This window comes from Pseudochaenichthys georgianus, chromosome 4 (assembly GCF_902827115.2).
Source record: "Pseudochaenichthys georgianus chromosome 4, fPseGeo1.2, whole genome shotgun sequence".
Classification (NCBI taxonomy): domain Eukaryota; kingdom Metazoa; phylum Chordata; class Actinopteri; order Perciformes; family Channichthyidae; genus Pseudochaenichthys; species Pseudochaenichthys georgianus.
The window spans coordinates 13,752,229-13,760,649 of NC_047506.1; positions in this window are offsets into that span (position 1 = coordinate 13,752,229).

Genomic DNA, 8,421 nt, shown 5'->3' on the forward strand with positions numbered 1-8,421 from the left:
TCAGCTCCTTCCAGGGGTTCAAATGGGGTCATTCTGAGCCCATTTAAAACCACTGCCAGGTCCCATAAGGGCACCAGCGACCTGGAGACAGGGAGGAGCCTGCGAGCTCCCTTCATAAAACGGCAAACCAAAGGATGTTGGCTAGCCGTCTTACCCTCAAAGCCCACATGGCAGCCAGGTACACCTTGATCGTGGAGAAAGCTCTGTGTTTTTCGATCAAGTCCTGTAGAAATGATAAAATCACCCCGACAGGACATTGAAAGGAGATGTGTCCTTCTTGAAGGCACCACTCCTCAAAACCCTCCACTTACAGTCGTAAAGAGACCTGGTGGAGGAAGCTCTCGCACTCTGAATAGTGTTTATCACCTTCTGAGGGAGTCCCACTGTATTCAGATTGTACCACTCACGGGTCAGGCCCATAGTGCCCCGCGCTCTGGGCGTGGGTAAAGGATCGCCCCCCCCCGCCTGAGACAATCTGTCCCTGCGTGGTGGGGGCTGCCATGGCTGCCCGCACAACAGCTGATATATCTCCGCCAGCCCGTACGTTGCGGGCTAGGGCGGAAACATCAGAGTAAGTGTGTGGCGTTGCTCCTTCACTCTGGCCAGAGTTGGGGGTAACAGAGCCAGGGGTGGGAACGCGTACAGAGGACCCGGAGGTCGATCATGTACGAGTGTGTCCCCGCCTAACAGTGCGTTTAAATCGTGCATTAAAGAGAACAGCTGTCATTGAGCATTTTCTCTTTTTGCGAACAGATTTAACGCGGCTCTGCCGTAACGCACCCACAGCGGACTCACGATCCTTAGATGTGGAGTCCAGTCTGCATAGAGTGGTGCACCTCTGGACAGTAGTTCTGTCCCGAGGTGCATCACTCCCGGTACCTGTGTCGCTCTCAGAGAGAGGAGACGTCTGCCGCTCCAAGGGATCAGTTTGTGTGCCAGTGTGTGTGACTGGAGACAACGCAACCTCCCTTGGCGGTTCATACACGATATCGTGTTGTCCAGGGGTGGACTGGGACTACAAATCAGCCCGGGACTCTCGACCGGCCCACTTCGGTACCGCCGGCCCACGCGGTGCCGCAAGTAAATACCGCTAGTACATTTTCGACGGGGTGTGCTATTGCTAGTGACTTACCGCAGAGGTAGACATAAGGGTAAAATGTACTTGTATTATCACTGGCCCCACCATTGTAACCACTGGCCCGGAGCATTCGTCCAAAAACAAATCGACTAATAATGAATAATATTAACACATTTGTTGCAATAGTAATTTATGCACTAACTACATTACTACTTGTACTCCAACATTTGAATCATCAGTTCTTCCTCATTTTCCTCAATTGTTCATATTTGATTTATTAAAATAATGATATTGTGGTCATTGTTAAAAAATGTCTGCTATTATTATGAGTATTATTATTTGTATAATGCACTTTCTGCCTTCCTGTCATGTAATGGCTATAGATTAGATTAGATCCTTCATTATCCTAAACTGCTGGGACATTTCCCTAAAGCCAATACCTTTATATTGTCTACTCTTCACTTACTTGTCAGCATGGGTCGGCATTGATGCACAGAGCCGACTAAAGAAGACCTTGTTTATCATATCATACATAGCATCATATTGAGAGGTGCAGTGACGCGTCCTGAAACCAGGAAGTAGCTGCTGGTTCCCTCCACAGAAAGCAGTGGGATTTCTCCACAGGGTTTTGGAAAATAGCTGGAAATAAGGTCTGTGGAAAACAAACCTGTTTGATAAATGCACGTTTTGTTCAGCCGGATAATCTCCACATGTCTACCCTACTTTTATAATTTTCGAATCATAAATCTAATCGATAGATTATAAAAGGGTTTTAGGACGCGTCACTGCAAGAAGCCAACTCCATCGATCAAGCTGAAACTTCCTCTCCCTCTTCTTCTCATGCTCCCTGTAGGCTACTCTCCTTTAACTCCTCCGGTGAATTTCTTTTATTTGAAGATTGTTTTTTGCCCGGCGCTTGGCCGGTTACCGCTGGTATTAAAAACATTTTGGCGAATGGTTAGGTGGCGCGAGTGGCGTTTCTATATGTACAAAAGTGGTGGGGCACAAAAAACTTAGATATCTATATATAAGCTTCTGCAGTGAGGTTCATGGCTGGTGAGGCACTGGCACTGACTCTTCAGGTTTACAAATATTATATTTTGACCTAAATCAAAATATAATATTATTTTCAAAAGCTTTTTTTGTCTGATGCTTCAATTAATTTTAAACAGACAGTTCAACAAAAGGATACCCACAAAATGTAATTTTATCATTTAAATATTGAATTGTTCTCTCTTAGTAAGATCCCATTTTCAATAAAATTGCAGTCTTACCTTGACTTGAAGATTAAGTCCATTTGCCTATCCTTCTGGACAAAAATCGCTATTACTTTTTTGTAAAAGTCCTCCTTATGTTCTTGTAGTTTCAAAAGTCCATCATAAATCTAATCTAATCAATAGATTTATGATTCGAAAATTATAAAAGTAGGGTAGACATGTGGATATTATCCGGCTGAACAAAACGTTCATTTATCTAACAGGTTTGTTTCCCACAGACCTTATTTGGAGCTATTTTCTAAAATCCTATGGAGAAATATCATTGCTTTTTTGTCGAGGGAAGCCATGCGCAGCTTACTTCCGGGTTTTAGGACGCCTCACTGCAGCTCTCTCGTCTCCTCCTCACACACCACACTTTTCGCGGCACACGTACTTACAGCCAATCAGCTCTGAATGATGTGAGATGACGTATGGTGGGGATGGCAGCACTATGCCCCTCGGGTCATTATTTTTTTGCCACACACATTAAATAGGAAAATATTCTGAGCATGCGCAGTGTAGTTTTTACAGTCACCATTGACTTAGACAGTAAGAGGGAGGGGCAGGATCGGGTTTTGTCCCACATGGCTCTAAACAGCTCAATAGGCACACTGTAGACACTAATTAGAAGAACACAGACTAAAACAGCAATGTACAGACGAATCAGATGATTAAACATGATCTTAAAATATATTTAATATATTTTTTAATTAATTGTTTGCATTTTTTTGTAATCATTATTTGTAATACTTTTGCTGACACTAGGTGGGGCTGTGCCCCACCTGCCCCTAATGACCAGTCGCCACTGGGTGGCGCGATAGTCTGAAGTGAAGGAGCGCGCTCCCGCTCACGGGAGCCTGCTCGCGCTGCACTCCGCAGCAAACAGCTGTTTGCTTTTCACCCAACAACGACAACCGACTCACGGAACGCTCTGTTGTACCTTTAATAAACTAAACAATACCAATACCACAGGACCATTTTTTTAAAGCAATATGTTTAGTGGCCCGAGCGGGCAAGTGGAAAGTACGTTATGCTGGCCCGGGGTATCTAAATAGTGCTTCCGGGCCAGCGGGCCATTTAATGTCGAGCCCTGACGGTTACCGGCCGGCCCACATCGTCCGACCGGCCCACTTCAGTACCGGCCCATCGGGATTCGTCCCGAACATCCCGATGGCCAGTCCGACCCTGGTGTTGTCTGTCCTCACGAGGACATGGTGTCCTCTGAGAGAAGGCAGGAAGCGTTTTAGGGTGGGGAACACCGCTAAAAGCTCCGGGTAGTTTACGTGTCCGCTGGAGGTCTCTGCTCTAGGGACCTCTCACCGGGCGACCTTCGTAAATACCCTATCAGCCTGTCTGACCTGCGTCCGTGGTGACCACCTTCTGTGAAAAGACAGCACCCGTAGGCGCGTCCCGCACTAGAAAAGTCGGGTGTAGTGCCACTACGCATTTCATAATAACCAATACTCTCCGCACGCCGTGGCGCGTGGTTTAGTTTTATTATGAGGCCCATGTTGAGTGGGTGCTTTACGAGGACATTTTCCCCGTAATCTGACTCCGCTCGGTGGGCATTATAGATAAAACCCTTCTTTCTAGGAGAGAGAGAACCTCTCTCTCCAGAATATGGGTTGACTCTCTCTGGGTTTGTGAAAACAGATAAAGTATAACTGTTTTGAGAAGCCCAGGCAGATGTCTGTAAGGTGCCCTTACAGCTCCAGCCGGCACTGCGCATGCGTGTGACGGTGGTGCCTTCACAGCTCCAGTCGGCACTGCGCCTGCGCGTGCCGGTGGTGCCCTTACAGCCAATCAGGATTGGCGTAATGAAATTGATGCTTCTGTTTGCTCCGCGATGAGGCGCATCCCATAGTGAGACATCGAACGGAGTGTTATGAATGAGAACCAATAATGTACTGTAGATAATTACAGTAACCAACAATGTACTGTAGAAAATCATAGTAACCAACAATGTACTGTAGAACATCACAGATTCACAGTAACCAACAATGCACTGTAGAAGATCACAGTAACCAACAATGCACTGTAGAAAATCACAGTAACCAACAATGTACTGTAGATATTCACAGTAACCAACAATGCACTGTAGATATTCACAGTAACCAACAATGTACTGTAGATATTCACAGTAACCAACAATGTACTGTAGAAAATCACAGTAACCAACAATGTACTGTAGATATTCACAGTAACCAACAATGTACTGTAGAAAATCACAGTAACCAACAATGTACTGTAGATATTCACAGTAACCAACAATGTACTGTAGATATTCACAGTAACCAACAATGTACTGTAGATAATTACAGTAAACATCAATGTACTGTAGATATTCACAGTAACCAACAATGTACTGTAGATATTCACAGTAACCAACAATGTACTGTAGATAATTACAGTAAACATCAATGTACTGTAGATATTCACAGTAACCAACAATGTACTGTAGATATTCACAGTAACCAACAATGTACTGTAGATAATTACAGTAAACATCAATGTACTGTAGAAGATCACAGTAACCAAAAAAGAAAGAACCAACCAAAAAACGCCATTTCTAGAATATCTAGAAATATCTCAAATATCTTAAATAAACCAACATCTTTTTCTTAATATACATAATCTTGATGCAGTGTAATTACTAGTTTGTTTATACTAGATATTTTATATACTTAGTAGATATATATTTTTAAGACCCTATGTCGTTTCTGAGATAATGATTTGGGGGTTTTCATTAGCTGCAGGCCGTAATCATCAAGATTTACAAAAAATCATTTTGTGTGTAGTGAATCCATATAATATATGAGTTTCACTTTTTGAATTGAATTAATTAAATATATTAACTTTTCCACGATATTCTAATTTATTGAGAAGCACCTGTATAGTGGCTTGGCCAAACCAAGTTGAAACCAAGGGATAATTAATAGTAACAGAATACACAAAGGACACTGACAAAAACCCAAATCCCCCCTTTAACATGGAAGCAGGTGGTTTGTCCCAATTGGCTCCTTGCAGTATTTATAAGTCCTCAGCGCTCGGCCACACCCTTTGCTGAACCAGGAAGTAACCTCCCCCAACAGCCACGGTAACTCAAGAAACAAAGAAAGTAATTAATACAAACAATTTTGTCAGTTAATTCATGTAATCAAAATGTCTTACACGTGTAAGGTTTGTAAGTTCAGTACAGGGTCCATTCCTGCATGCATTTGGTTGTTTGTATTCAAAGTGTTTTAAAGTATTGTGTATTATCTAAGAATAGTGATAATGTATTTGCCAAACAGTGCCTTTTGTTGTGTCTCGTCAAATGTGTTAGTTATGTTTATGTATTATGTCTGTCATTTCATGTTTAGTCAGTTCATGTTTATTCACATCATGTCAGGTCTGTCTATTTATGTCATTCATCTCTATTTAAGTCCCCGTGTTTCATGTTGTGTCTCGTTTTCCATTTCCTGTTTCATTTTGAACTTACCTCTTGTCTCTCATTTCAGGCCCTGTTACTTCCTCCCTTTGTGTGTTTTCCCGCCATTGTCAGCGTCTGTCCCGCCCCTGATTGTTTCCACCTGTTCCCACTCACCTCATGTTTAAATAGTCCTGTCTCCCCCTGTCCTGTGTCAGTTTGTGTTTGTTCCCATGTGTGGTCATGCCAGGCCTCAGCAAAGAGAGGATCGTTTTCACTCATGTCAGGTTTTGTTAGTTTAAGTTTATCTTAAGTTCTCTTTTTGTTATGCTTAGTTTTTTTCCTCCTTGTGAGCGTTTTTTTGTTATTCCAGTACTTACTCTGTTAAGAGGGATTTTCTGTTCAATGACATTAAAAAGACCATTTTTGTTACATTCAAGACTGTGTCTCTGGGTCGTGCATTTGGGTTCTCCAGTTTGTGTTGACGTCGTGACCTTTTCAACTACAGCGCGTCTCTAAAATGGCTTGGCAGAAGAAATGGCTTCATATTTTTTTGTGTTGATTTGTTATCGCCACTGTTTTAAAAATGCGATCTCCATGTTTTTGGATATTAATATCGAGTGTTTTATGGATGAAAATATTTATAATTTAGCCCAAGAAAATACATGGTCTTGATACCGTTCAACAATTAAGAATACATTGTTAAAATGTATTGTTTGCTGTCTCCCTGCAGTTATTGGTGAGCTTTAAAATTGTGTCAAGAATTTCTGGTAATCTGTAAATTACCAGCATGACATGAAGTATACTATAATAAATTGTTTTACAGTTACAATACTGATACTGTAACTTAAAATTATAGCATTAAAGTTTCTATTTTACAATACTATTACCGTAAACAAAAATACAGTACTTTTTAATTGGCACGGTTTTATTTTATAGTTAAAATACTATTACCTTAAACAAAAATACAATGCTTGGAAATTACTGTATTTTATTTTACAGCTATAACACTACTGCTGTAACAAAAAATAAAGTAATTAAATATTACTGTGTTTCATTTTACAGTTAAAACACAAATACAGTACTTGGAAGTTACTGTGTTTCATTTTACACTGTTACTGTAAATAAAAACTGTAAATACTGTGATTACCTTTAAAGTATATAACTGGCAGCAATTGACAAGTTACTCACTGTAATTCATTTTACAGTATTTAACTGGCAACAATTGACAAGTTACTTACTGTAATTCATTTTACAGTATTTAACTGGCAACAATTGACAAGTTACTTACTGTAATTCATTTTACAGTATACAATGATACTTAATTTAATATATTCTCCAGGTATCATTGATGCACACAACATATATAGTTTCACTGAATGAAAACATACAGCATTCAACTGAAAGGCAAATCATTCATATTTACTTTAAAGTGTCAAATAATATTCATTGAAATGGTACACTTATGTTTCACTATAGGGTTGATCAAAAGCAATACATGATGTATTCATGGCTGTGATGCATAAACCTGTCAGACTATTTTATAGTTTTATTCTATGTCTGACACAGGCGTCTAATTGTTGTAAATGTCAAATGTAATACATTTTCCTCTCCTAAAAGCATTGTGATTCTTTCATGGTAATGAACAAAGACATAGGAAGACAGGTCATGAAGGACAGTCACATGTGGCATTTTACTTAAAATGTGTTGATTCTCAAAGTAAAAAGAAACAAGCACTTACAAAAATGTGGCTGTGGAGAGGAGATTTGTCAGACTCAGGCTTTCTCAGGGATATTTTACCTGACTTATCCAATGAATAAATAATAAGTCTACCGGGACAAACAGAAGAGATTTAAACTATAAGACAGTTCCTTTCTCAAATGTGTTTCTCTGTGAGCCAGCAGCACATCAGATTGTGTCACATCTGCAAATATTTTGTCACTCAACTCTTATGGTTTTCTGATGTTCATTTTTCCTGTGTGTTCTCCAGTGCAATCGACAACTTGCAGGCACAACAAGTAGTTCAGCGCAAGAGGAAAGCACTAAACCAACAGCACACCTAATACAATAGCCTTTTCTTTTTCCAAAGAGAGCTCCTGCAGTTGTTTGAAAAAATGTCATCTGTGATAAGTCAATAAAATGTTGTATTGTGCAAAGATGAATACAGTGTTATGGCCTTTTTTGTCAGATTTAGTGTGTGATTGTTAGAGAGGAAAATGAATATTAAAGCAAGAAAATAATGGTGATTAAACCCACAATGAGGAATTGCAATGCTCCAAATATTAAGTAAAAGTCAAGAATATACTGAATTAGTTGATTTGACCATTTCTAGGGGAAAAACAATTACATTACAGCCACTTCTAGGCTAAAACGTGATGTCAACCTTAAAACATGAGAGGCTCAAAGACTCACCTTAACATGCTGTCAGGTGAAACATTCATGAGGATACATACAAAGAGGAGAGAAAGCACTGTGGTAAAAACAGTATTGGTTGGTATGACAGGATAAAAAATCATCCTCTCCCACCGGCCTGGTAATCCTCAGGCGGATAATTAAAAGGAGTGTGCCACAGTCGAAAAGAGGGAGAAAAAAAATATTAAAATAAATAAATAAGTAAGGAGAAGGGAAGAGGCTCTGTGCAGATCCCGGGGGGATCCATTAAAGAATGTTTTCTTGAA